General features: G+C 46.7%; 1 protein-coding gene across 16 annotated transcripts in view; it reads right to left on the bottom strand.

Moving 5' to 3' along the window:
- The window catches only part of LOC140398474 (coiled-coil domain-containing protein 9B-like), a 426,742-nt gene that overhangs the window by 126,767 nt on the left and 286,141 nt on the right, over nt 1-13,834 (bottom strand). The window lies entirely within an intron of this gene.

Genomic DNA, 13,834 nt, shown 5'->3' on the forward strand with positions numbered 1-13,834 from the left:
ATCTACACCCCCTTCTCCAGACTCAACATCTACCAATTTCTTCTCTTTGGTGAATACTGATGCAAAGTATTCATTTAGTACCTCGCCCATTTCCTCTGGCTCCACACATAGATTCCCTTGCCTATCCTTCAGTGGGCCAACCCTTTCCCTGGCTCCCCTCTTGCTTTTTATGTAAGTGTAAAAAGCCTTGGGATTTTCCTTAACCCTATTTGCCAATGACTTTTCATGACCCCTTCTAGCCCTCCTGACTCCCTGCTTCAGTTCCTTCCTACTTTCCTTATATGCCACACAGGCTTCGTCTGTTCCCAGCCTTTTAGCCCTGACAAATGCCTCCTTTTTCTTTTTGACGAGGCCTACAATATCATTCGTCATCCAAGGTTCCCGAAAATTGCCGTATTTATCTTTCTTCCTCACAGGAACATGCCTGTCCTGTATTCCTATCAACTGACACTTGAAAGCCTCCCACATGTCAGATGTTGATTTGCCCTCAAACATCCGCCCCCAATCTATGTTCTTCAGTTCCCGCCTAATATTGTTATAATTAGCCTTCCCCCAATTTAGCACATTCATCCTCGGACCACTCTTATCCTTGTCCACCAGTACTTTAAAACTTACTGAATTGTGGTCACTGTTACCGGAATGCTCCCCTACTGAAACATCTACCACCTGGCCGGGCTCATTCCCCAATACCAGGTCCAGTACCGCCTCTTCCCTAGTTGGACTGTTTACATATTGTTTTAAGAAGCCCTCCTGGATGCTCCTTACAAACTCTGCCCCGTCTAAGCCCCTGGCACTAAGTGAGTCCCAGTCAATATTGGGGAAGTTGAAGTCTCCCATCACCACAACCCTGTTGTTTTTACTCTTTTCCAAAATCTGTCTACCTATCTGCTCCTCTATCTCCCGCTGGCTGTTGGGAGGCCTGTAGTATACCCCCAACATTGTGACTGCACCCTTCTTATTCCTGATCTCTACCCATATAGCCTCACTGCCCTCTGAGGTGTCCTCTCGCTGTATAGCTGTGATACTCTCCTGAACAAGTAGCGCAACTCCGCCTCCCCTTTTACATCCCCCTCTATCCCGCCTGAAACATCTAAATCCTGGAACGTTTAGCTGCCAATCCTGCCCTTCCCTCAACCAGGTCTCTGTAATGGCAACAACATCATAGTTCCAAGTAGTAATCCAAGCTCTAAGTTCATCTGCCTTACCCGTAATGCTCCTTGAATTAAAACATATGCACTTCAGGCCACCAGACCCGCTGTGTTCAGCAACTTCTCCCCGTCTGCTCTGCCTCAGAGCCACACTGTCCCTATTCCCTAGTTCTCCCTCAACGCTCTCACCTTCTGACCTATTGCTCCCGTCCCCACCCCCCTGCCATACCAGGTACTTTCTGGTGCGTGATTGGGTCCGCCGATCATTCCCGACTCCTTGAAAATGCATAAAATGAAATAACAGCAGCAGACATTATTAACCTAATTACGAACCAGACAGGAGTACTACATTAATTTATACAGCAGCAGAGATTTTAAGTTTACTACAGGTAGCAGTGGTGCTGAGAGAATTTCTGCACATTTTGCAGGTGCAGCCAGGAGTGAGACCAAGGAGTGAGTCAGGAATATTTTCAAATTCATATATAATTCAGACGGGAGTGGGATCAAGAAATGTATAAGTTAATTTGTATTTACCACCTGAAGTCGGGCAGTGATCATTTAAAAATTAGTTTTTGTTTCAATCATAATTGGGTTCCGAAGAGGATGGCTAGATAAATAACTTCACTTTATAATCTTATTTTATATATTCCTTTTCTTGGGAGCATAGCCAGCAGAACAGCACTACGCTTTATAAATTCTTTTAACTGCTGCCCTCTGGAGTGGTACCCAACTGGGAGTAAAGCTTGAGCAGAGAAGCTGTTGTAAGAAAGTGGCAGGGAAGATTTTGTAGCCCAAGAGCTAGGCATCGGATATCAAATTTTCTTTAAAACAAAAGTCAGAGGAAACAATATTTTTAAGTAAAGGTGCCTGTTCTCATTGTTCCCGTCAGTGTAACACTATTGCAGAACTTTTAAAAGCCACTTAAAATCATAACAGAAAGTAAGAACCACATAAAATATTTAATATATCTTAGATCCAACTTCAACGTTTTACATTATTAAAAATGTTTTAATCAAGACCTTTTTTTTCAAAAAAATAATTCTTAAAAACTCCAACTGGTTACTAAGAAATGCCCTGTACGCCCTGTGGGAAACAAAGGAATCATCTGGAAGGGGAAAAGAAACATTGAGCTAAAGACAACTCTTTTTTTTTTCTAGAAAAATGTGACACGCAGTTAAAATAATCCTTCTTTCAAAGGTAACCATTATAATCTTGCTACATTAGAAATTCACAAATTCCTTCAGACTACAATATACTCAATGCACTGGAGAAATGACTGTAAAATGATTAGACTATCAAATATAATTAATTTCAGTGGGAGCGAGATTTGAGTGCTGTCAAAAGTATAAACCTAGTCCATGTTCACCATATTTGATTTAAATAATTTATCAACTATATAACCTGTGTTACAGTAACCTAGAAAGAACTACACTTTGTCTGGTTAAAACACAGGATGGATTTAATTTGCATTACAGTCCTTGTATACAGTTAGCAAGGATGAGCCACGTTAAATGAAAGGAAGTCATTTTATTTTGTAGGAAACTAGTCTTCCCTTTCTTTGATTTATTGATCAGGCGAGCAAAAGGTAATGACATGATGTTAGTTAAACCGCAAGAACTGAGATTTCCGGTGGTTGCATGTAGGAGGAGGTCATGCACTAGGTAGCTCTTGCAAGGGTACTTATTTCTTTGGCCCTTTTGTCCCGGCTCCTGCGGTTTTTTAGTGGGCAAACATTTCCCATGGGAAAGTAGCGTGGTCCTCGTGTGCAAGTATGTCAAAAAAGGCTACAATTAAGAAGTCTGCGGGTGGAAATTCTTCAACCGATAATAAATGGTCCCCATGAATTGTAGAACCCTTCCTTCATCCCTCTCAGCTCAAACTTCACCTTCTCAAGTCAGAAATTCCAGTAGGTCCCCCCTCCAAGCCGAGGCACAGAATGGAGAAGCTAATCTCCACCCCAACAGGATCTGCCTCCGGGTGATTGGCGAGGGAAAGGCTAAAACATCTGTCCCCGCACCCGCCCGCAACCCTGGCATGTCCGACACTCTAGGGGCCCTGGTTCCAAGTTCACGTGCACGACCCCCGAGTTGACACTGAAAACATCCCTCCAATACCTCTCCAGCTTCAGACAGGACTAAAACATATGTACATGGTTTGCGGGCTCCTCTCACATCACCTCACATACATCCTCCACTCCCTCAAAGAGTCGGCTCATCCTCACCCTCGTGAGGTGCGCCCTGTACATAACCTTCAGCTATATCAGTCCCAACCTCATGCACAAGGTTGAGGCATTCACCCTCCGGAGCACCTCACACCACAAACTGCCTTCCATAACCTCCCCTAATTCTTACTCCCACTTGGGTTTGATCCCCTCCATGGACACCCCGTCCTCCCCCAAAATCCTCCCGTAGGTCGCTAACACCACCCCCTTCTCCATTCCCCAACCGTCAATACCTCTTCCAACAACGAGGGGAACCGGCAGTATCGGGAAGTTCTGAACCTCCTTCCCAGCAAAGTCCCGCAGGTACCTAAACCCTTCCCCTTGCCCCAGTCCATACTTCTCGCCCAACTCTTCCAACCTCGCGAAACGTTCCCACAGGAACAGGTATTTTAATACCCTGACCCCCCTCTCTCCTCCCATCTCCGAAACCTCCCATCCAGCTTCCCTGGTTCAAACCTACGGTTCTCCCTAATCAGCATCCCCCCTGGCCCAGCCCCAGCTTAAAGTGCTGCCCCAACTGCCTCCAAATCTTCAGCGCTGCCACCACTAGAGTATTTACCCGGGGCCGTCGGGAGCGACGCTGTTGCCAACGCCCTCAACACTGACCCCCTGCAAGACCCTCCTCCATTCGAATCCACTGCCCAACTCTTCACCTTTTCAGCATTCACCGCCCAATAGTAATATACTAAATTCAGGAGGCCCAATCCCCCTGCCTACGGCCATCTCTGTAGAACCACCTTCCTAACCCGGCTCTGATATATATAACAATAAATCGTCCATTTACCGAGACACCTGGGGGCTTTTTTCCGATATTGAGGCCAAGTGTTCACGATGGCGCAAACAGGGCCCGGACACGACCTGTGGGGGCCAGCACGGCGCTGGAGCGATTCACGCTGCTCCAGCCTCCTTACACGGCGCCAAATGGGTGCTGCGCCAACCTGTGCATGTGCAGTTGGGCCGCGCCATCCTGCGCATGCGCGGGGAACGTCTTGCGCACGCTGGCCCCTCATCAACATGGAGCCGGTGTTCTGGGGCCGCATGCGGAAGAAGGTAGGCCCGGGGGGGAGAGGAGAGAGAGAGAGGCCGGCCCGCTGATTGGGAGGCCCAGATCGCGGGCCAGACCCCATCGGAGGCCACCCAGGTGAAGGAGCCCCCCCCCCCCCCCCCCCCAGAGTTCCCGCCGGCACCGACCAGGGGTGCACGGCGCCGGCGGGAACCTGCCGTGTCGTAGTGGCCGCTTGGCCCATTCGGGCCGGAGAATCGCCGCTCGCCGGTTCTCCGAGCGGCCCGGTGCGAATCGCGCGCCGCTGGTGTCCGGGAGGTGAGAGAATCGCGTGCGGGGGTCGGGGTGGTGCGATTTGTGCGGCGCCCCGCTGATTCTCCAACCCGGCGTGGGGGGGGGGGGGGGGGGGGGGGAGAGAGAATCGCACCCCCTATGTTCCACCCCGTGCTATTCCCTTCCACAGTCCTGAGCTCCTTACAATGGCCAAAGGCTCAATTGCTAATGCAAATATTAGAGGGGCATAGGGCAGCCCTGCCTGGTTCCCCGGTGCAGAGCAAAGTACCCCAAACTCATATTATTTGTGCAGACACTTGCCCTTGGTTCCTTATACAATATCCCCTCCCACTATTAGCTCGTGCAAATCCAAGTTCCGAATGGCCCCAAACACCTTCCTCATAAATCCTGCATCATCCCAGTTAGGGCCATACACACTCGCCACCATCACCAGCCTCCTCTCCAACGCCCCTGTTACAATCACGTATCTGCTCCCATGGTCCGCCACCACCTTCTCCATCTGGAACCTCACTCTCTTACTGACCAAAACCGCTACCCCCTGCGCCATGCTGTCGAACCCCAAGTGAAATACTTGGCTTACCCAGACCTTCCTGAGCCTCATCTGATCCTTCACCCTCAGATGAATTTCCTGTATCATAAGCACATCAGCCTTTAAACTTTTTAGTGCGTAAACACCCTCGACCTCTTCACCCCCCCCCCCCCCCCCCCCCCCCAAGTTAGTTCCACGTGACTAACCTGATCAGGGGTCTCTCACCACCACCCCATCATCATAACTCCGGGCCCAGCCCACTGAGCTTGGCTCGCCTCACCCCATTATTGCCATCAAACCGCCCCCCTCCACTTCCTATCAAGTCACTTTACCCAGCATCAGTCCCTTCCACCCCCTCCCCCTTTTCACACTTCCTAGACTCATCGAAACCTGTTCAACCAGGCTCCAATAGTTGCAGCCCTTCCTTCCACCACACCTCCATTCACTAGCCGACTTAAGCTTGCTAGTGTGGCGGCCCTGCCCAGGCCCCACTCTCCTCCAATTCCCTCCCCCGGTTCCTGAAAAACAATGAAATCCCAATCAAACAAGCAAACCCCAAAAAACCATTGTTACAAAAAATCCCCACTCTTACCTTATCCAAATAGGCAACTTTACCCCATTTAACCTACATAACAACATGAAATAAAAAATAGAACTATAAACAATCTTCCATCCCCCTCTACCCTCAGTCCAAGACCAGTCCTCAGTCCCATTTCTCACTTCTGCCTTCATAAATGCCTCCGCTACTTCCACTGTCTTGAAATAAAAGTCTTTGTAGTTGCAGGTCACCCTCAACTTAGCTGGGTACACAACGCCGAACCGCACCCCACTGTCACACAGTGCCGTCCTCACTCAGCCGAAGGCCACCCGTCTCCTCGCCAACTCCACGGTTAAGTCCGAGTATAAACGTATACCAGCTCCAGCCCACTGCACCGGCCACTTCTGATTCTCCCAACTCAGGACCTTCTCCTTCACATGGTACCTGTGGAAGCAAATAATCACTGCTCTTGGCAGCTCATTCACTTTTGGTTTGGGACTCAATGATCGATGAGCCCAATCCAGTTCGTACCGGGGGGATCTTCCCCCTCCCCTAACAGCTCCGCCAAAATCTTGGCAAAGTACTCAATCGGCCTCGGGCCCTCCACCCTTTAGGGCAGGCCCAAGATCCTCCGGTTTTGCCGCTTCGATCTGTTTTACAGGGCCTCCAACTTGGCTCGCTGACCTTTGTTGGCCTCGACCATCCTCTGCAGCTCCTCATCCATTGAGGTGAGTTGATCACTGTGTTGTGACAAGGCCTCCTCCACTCATATCATTTTCTCACCCTGCTCCCGTACCTCAGCCGAAGTCCTCGACGCGCCACCATCATCTCCTTCCTCATCACTTCCACGTGCTTTTCAAACTATTTCTCAAGTTCCAAAGCCATCACTTTGGTCATCTTTTCTGCCGTAAGCAGTGAGGCCCCACCAGCGACCCAGTCGACCATCTTTCCAGTTACCGAGCTGACCCTTTCGCTCGACGGCGAACCTTCACTCGCCCCCTTCTTCACGTCGGCTTTCTTTTGGTTTTTCGACATCCCCCTCCTTCCTTATGTCTTCCTGCACTTATCTGTCAAAAAATTGTCCCTGGGGCCAGGCATTAAATTCTAAAAAATCAAGCCACTCAACGTGCGACTTCCTCCTGCATGCCACCACCGGAAGTCCTATATTATGCATTTCTAAATGCTCTGCCATGCATCCTTCACAATGGACTGTTCCATTTTCCCAATGACAGAAGTTAAGCTAGTTAGCCTATGGTTTCTTGGTTTTAGTCTCTCTCTTTTTTTTTTTGAACAAACGTGCTCCATTGGCAGTTTTCCAATCCTCCAGAATTTAAGGATTCTTGAAAGATTATTCCCAGTGCATCTACTATCTCTGTAGCAGCTTCCTTTACTGGGATGCAATCCATCAGATCCCGGGAACTATTCGGCCCATTAATTTAGCCCCAGTAGTTTCCCTAGTACCTTTTCCCTAGTGATAGCTATTGCATATATTTCCTACCGCTTCTCGTGTCGCTTGATGATTTATTTTTGGAATGTTATTAGTGACTTCTACCATGAAGACTGACGCAAAGTGTTTGTTTAATTCCTCTGCCATTTCCTGGTTCCCCATTATTATTTCCCCAGTTTCATTCTCTAAGGGGTCTATGTTCACTTTGGTCTCTTTCTTCCTTTTCACATATTTAAAGAAACTCTTGCTGTTCATATTCATATCATTTGCTAGTTTACTTTCAGTTTATCTTCTCCCTCGTTACTATTTTTTGGTCATCTTTTGTTGGTTTTCACTCTGGCTTACCACTAATACTTGCCACATTATATGTTTTTTCTTTCAGTTTCATACTACCCTTCACTTCTTTGGTTAACTATGGTTGATTTATCTCCTCCCTAGAATCCTTCTTCTTCACTAGGATATAATTTTGTTGTGAGTCATGAACTAATTTCAGAAATATCTGCCAGTGGTGATCAATCATTTGTCCTGCTAAATTTCTTTCCCATTCCATTCCAGCCAACTCTGCACTCATTCTTTTATAATTACCCTTATTTAAGTGTAGCACAGTTATTTCTGACCAAAGTTTCTCACTCTCAAATTGAATGCCAAATTCTACCATGTTATGGTCACTGCTTCCTAGGGGATCTTATACTGAGATTGTGTATTAAACCTGCCTCATTACACATTACCAAATCAAAATAAGCCTGATTCCCTGATTGGATCCACAACATATTGTTCCAGGAAACTGTCCTGAATACACTCAATGAATTCTTCATGGCTACCTCTGCCAATTTGATTTTCCTAATCTACATGACCATTGAAGTCACCCATGATTAAAGTGCTGCCTTTTTACATGACTTTATTATCGCCTGATTCATTATCCGTTCTACAGTATAACTATTGTTTGGGGGCTGTAACTGAGCCATCCCATCGGTGTCATCTTCCTCTTGTTATTTCTTACCTTTATCCAAATGCATTCTACATCTTCCAATCCCAATCATATCTTGCTATTGTACTTATTCCATCTCGTACTAACAAAGCTACCCACCACCTTTTTCTTCCTGACTGTCCTTATGAAAAGTTACATACCCCTGAATATTTATTTACCTGTTTTGATCTCCCTGTCTCGGTTATAACTATAAGATCAAACACATTAACCTTAATTTGTGTCGTTCATTCTTATTTTGTGCCGAATGCTACGTACATTTATGTAAAGAACCATTAATTTTGCCTTGTTACCATTTTTTCCTTTTTGACCCTATTTGTTGCTGTTTTATTATTTTTGTACATTCTGTCCCTTCCCTTCACACTTTTGGTATCGTTGCCTTGTAATGCTGTTATACCCTTTTGCTTTGCAATCCTACATATCCCCAAACCAAAATCCACCCCACCTCCAAGTTATACGGTTTGCAAGATCACTGATCTCAGCACAGTTCAGAAGCCAGCCCAATGGTACAGCCCCCACTTCCCCAGAAGTCAGTGCCCCACAAACCAAAACCCACTTCTCCCATACCAGCCTTTCAGCCACGTATTTATCTCTCTAAATACGTACCTTATGCCAATTTGCGCGTGGTTCAAGTAATAATTGTTTTAAAATTTGTTCTTGGGATGTGGGCGTCGCTGCCTGGGCCAGCATTCGTTGCCCACCCCTAACTGCCCTTAAACAGAGTGGCTTGCTAGGCCATTTCAGAGGGGGGGGGGGAGCAGTTAAGAGTCCACTGCATCGCTGTATGGATCTGGAGTCACATGTAGGCCAGACCAGGTAAGGACGGCAGATTCCGTTCCCTGAAGGACATTAGTGAAACAGATGGATTTTCCCAACAATCGGCAATGGTTTCATGGTCATTGTTATATGTTTAATTCCGTATTTTTGTTGAATTCAAATTTTACCATCTGCCATGGCAAGATTTGAACCCAGGACCCCAGAGCATTACCCTGGGTCTTTGGATTACTAATCTAGTGACAATACCACTACGCCACCGCCTCCCCTTAGTCTCCCAGAGATTATAACCTTGGAGGTTCTGTTGTTTAATTTAGTGCTTAGCTCCTCAAATTTCCTACGCAGAGCCTCTTTCCTCATTTTACCTATGTTATTGGTACCTACATGGACCACGGCAACGGGATCCTCCTCCTCCCACTACAAGTTCCTGGTGCAATGAATTTGGCTGCTTCTGCTTTCTCCCCAAGAGGCTATTTCCCCGAACAGTATCCAATAGGGTATATGTGTTTTGCAGGGGAATGACCACAGGATTCCTGCACTACCTGCCTACTTCTCTTGCTCTGCCTGGTGGTCACCCACTCCCTTCCTGTCTAGTCTTAGTCTGCGGTATGACCATCTCTCTATATATACTATCCATGATACTCTCCAGCTCGCAGATGCGCCACAGGGTCCCTAGCTGCTGCCCAGCTCCGAAACCTGGGCTTCCAGATGCTGCAGATGGATACATTTCCTACACACATGCTGGCCCCAGGCACTGGAAATGTTCCCGGCTCCCCACATAAAACAGGAGTGAACATCACCTGATCTGCGCTCCAAAAGCTAGTGACTCCAAACAAACCTGTTGGACTTTAACCTAGTGTTATAAGACTTCTTTTTGTGCCCACCCCAGTCCAACACCGGCCAAGGCCTTCTTCCCTAGTCCTTGTTAATATAGAATATAGACCGTACAAACTATAAGCGTTAAAAGTACGAAATACGTACCTGACTGTACTCACCCAATCAGCGCTTCCACTTGCCCAGAGTTGCTTTTGAATCCTGACGTCACCTCAGGAGTCCAATCTTCAAGCTAGCACTCCACTTTCAGTCACGTTTTTCCAGCTTTACTTAGCTCCTCGGCTCTGCTCCGTCTTGTTCTTTCTCATTCTCTTTTAACTCCCTGGCTCCGCTCTCAATCTCGCTTTTTCTCGTGCTCTTTTATCTCCCCAGCTCTACTCCCAATTGCATTGCCAGGTTTTCTAGTTCATGTTTATATGCTGGCCAGTACAATTTACAGACATGCGAGCCTGATGTGGAACCTCAATGCCATGGCAGGTTCAGCCACAAAGTCCCAACACGCACTCTGGAAAAAGTTACACACCATGAACTTTGGTCTATTTCTCAGAGTGAATATCACATGCAGTTACTAAAGCTGGCTGCTCTTTCTGAATCTTTTTCCACAACAATCAAGGATACTATTTTTATACTTTGTTCTTTTACAAGATGGGGAAGGAAGTACTCTTTGGCTTTGGTACAATTAGAAAACTTGGATTTAATTTATTTTGACCTTAGTGTTCAGTAAAATAATCTAATTCCAAAATTAATCATCAACATGGTACAGATTGGATATTGAAATCTTGAGGGGATTTCTGCGGACTAATTATTTTAATCTGGGGATTTAAGCTATGGCTTCCACTCATTGCATACACAAAAATAGATCAACATGAGTACAAGTCAGTGTTTAGAATTGGGAACTGTTTGGATCCTAGCCAATTAGATGTTGCAATACTTTTCAGATCAAGTCCACTTGCACAGACATGATTATTTTAGGAATCCAACTTGTTTTTGATGGCAAGGCGGGTATTAAATGCAAGTTCCCTCACTTTCTCTACAGATTCCCTAATCTTCACAGGCCATAACATATAGCTAAGTTAGCTAATGTTAATCTTCTTCAATGCCATCAGTTAACAAGGTAAATGAGAACAGTATGCTCTTGACTCTATTGATTTTTTCTGTTGTCAGTCGGAAAGTATTGAGGTGGAGCAGGTCCAGTGTGATGGGAGATCCAGCCAGTAACTATCCCACCTTCAAAAAGTGGGGGAGCTTTGGGTATTCTGGAAGCCATGCACTGCAGAATGCCAAGTCTCAAGTAGATATGACATTTACAATCAGGTTTCTGGTCAATAGAAATAGACTTTACAGTGCAGAAAGAGGCCATTCGGCCCATCGAGTCTGCACCAACTCTTGGAAAGAGGACCCCACACCATCACCCTATCCCGTAACCCCACCTCACCATTTTGGACACTACGAGCAATTTAACGTGGCCAATCCACCTAACCCACACATCTTTGGACTGTGGGAGGAAACCGGAGCACCCGGAGGAAACCCACGGAGACACGGGGAGAACGTGCAAACTCCACACAATGACCAAGCCGGGAATCGAACCTTGGACCCTGCAGCTGTGAAGCGACAGTGCAAATCACTGTACTACCGTACTGACCTCAACAATGTTGGTGGCAAAGGATTCAGGGATACGAATGCCATTGTAATGGTGAGATGATTAGGTTCTCTCTTGTTGCAGATGACTAGAGCGAGGGTAGGTCCGATCAAGGACGGTAGCGGGAGATTGTGTATTGAGTCTGAAGAGATAGGAGAGGTCTTGAATGAGTACTTTTCTTCTGTATTTACAAATGAGAGGGGCGATATTGTTGGAGAGGACAGTGTGAAACAGATTGGTAAGCTCGAGGAAATACTTGTTAGGAAGGAAGATGTGTTGGGCATTTTGAAAAACTTGAGGATAGACAAGTCCCCCGGGCCTGACGGGATATATCCAAGGATTCTATGGGAAGCAAGAGATGAAATTGCAGAGCCGTTGGCAATTATCTTTTCGTCCTCACTGTCAACAGGGGTGGTACCAGGGGATTGGAGAGTGGCGAATGTCGTGCCCCTGTTCAAAAAAGGAACTAGGGATAACCCTGGGAATTACAGGCCAGTTAGTCTTACTTCGGTGGTAGGCAAATTAATGGAAAGGGTACTGAAGGATAGGATTTCTGAGCATCTGGAAAGACACTGCTTGATTAGGGATAGTCAGCACGGATTTGTGAGGGGTAGGTCTTGCCTTACAAATCTTATTGAATTCTTTGAGGAGGTGACCAAGCATGTGGATGAAGGTAAAGCAGTGGATGTAGTGTACATGGATTTTAGTAAGGCATTTGATAAAGTTCCCCATGGTAGGCTTCTGCACAAAGTAAGGAGGCATGGGATAGTGGGAAATTTGGCCAGTTGGATAACGAACTGGCTAACCGATAGAAGTCAGAGAGTGGTGGTGGATGGCAAATATTCAGCCTGGATCCCAGTTACCAGTGGTGTACCGCAGGGATCAGTTCTGGGTCCTCTGCTGTTTGTGATTTTCATTAATGACTTGGATGAGGGAGTTGAAGGGTGGGTCAGTAAATTTGCAGACGATACGAAGATTGGTGGAGTTGTGGATAGTAAGGAGGGCTGTTGTCGGCTGCAAAGAGACATAGATAGGATGCAGAGCTGGGCTGAGAAGTGGCAGATGGAGTTTAACCCTGAAAAGTGTGAGGTTGTCCATTTTGGAAGGACAAATATGAATGCGGAATACAGGGTTAACGGTAGAGTTCTTGGCATTGTGGAGGAGCAGAGAGACCTTGGGGTCTATGTTCATACATCTTTGAAAGTTGCCACTCAAGTGGATAGAGCTGTGAAGAAGGCCTATGGTGTGCTCGCGTTCATTAACAGAGGGATTGAATTTAAGAGCCATGAGGTAATGATGCAGCTGTACAAAACCTTGGTAAGGCCACATTTGGAGTACTGTGTACAGTTCTGGTCGCCTCATTTTAGGAAGGATGTGGAAGCTCTGGAAAAGGTGCAAAGAAGATTTACCAGGATGTTGCCTGGAATGGAGAGTAGGTCTTACGAGGAAAGGTTGAGTGTGCTAGGCCTTTTCTCATTAGAGCGGAGAAGGATGAGGGGCGACTTGATAGAGGTTTATAAGATGATCAGGGGAATAGATAGAGTAGACAGTCAGAGACTTTTTCCCCAGGTGGAACACACCATTACAAGGGGACATAAATTTAAGGTGAAAGGTGGAAGATATAGGAGGGATATCAGAGGTAGGTTCTTTACCCAGAGAGTAGTGGGGGCATGGAATGCACTGCCTGTGGAAGTAGTTGAGTCGGAAACATTAGGGACCTTCAAGCAGCTGTTGGATAGGTACATGGATTACGGGAAAATGATATAGTGTAGATTTATTTGTTCTTAAGGGCAGCACGGTAGCATTGTGGATAGCAATCTGCTTCACAGATCCATGGTCCCAGGTTCGATTCCAGCTTGGGTCATTGTCTGTGCGGAGTCTGCACGTCCTCCCCGTGTCTGCGTGGGTTTCCTCCGGGTGCTCCGGTTTCCTCCCACAGTCCAAAGATGTGCGGGTTAGGTGAATTGGCCAATGATAAATTGCCCTTAATGTCCAAATTGCCCTTGGTGTTGGGTGGAGGTGTTGAGTTTGGGTAGGGTGCTCTTTCCAAGAGCTGGTGCAGACTCAAAGGGCCGAATGGCCTCCTTCTGCACTGTAAATTCAATGATAATCTATGATTAATCTAGGACAAAGGTTCGGCACAACATTGTGGGCCGAAGGGCCTGTTCTGTGCTGTATTTTCTATGTTCTATGTTCTATGTCACTGTCCCATACTTGTATGGCATAAATGTTACTTGGCACTTGTCAGCCCAAGCCTGGATGTTGTCCGGGTCTTGCTGCATGCCAGGCTTCATTAACTTAGGATTCATTAACATGAGGAGCAGAACATCATGCAGAAAAAGCCCCATCTCTGACCGTATGATGGAAAGATATTTTGACCTAGGGTGCTGCCCTGAGGAACACCTGCAGCAATGTCCTGTGG

Source organism: Scyliorhinus torazame, chromosome 2, assembly GCF_047496885.1.
Source record: "Scyliorhinus torazame isolate Kashiwa2021f chromosome 2, sScyTor2.1, whole genome shotgun sequence".
NCBI lineage: Eukaryota > Metazoa > Chordata > Chondrichthyes > Carcharhiniformes > Scyliorhinidae > Scyliorhinus > Scyliorhinus torazame.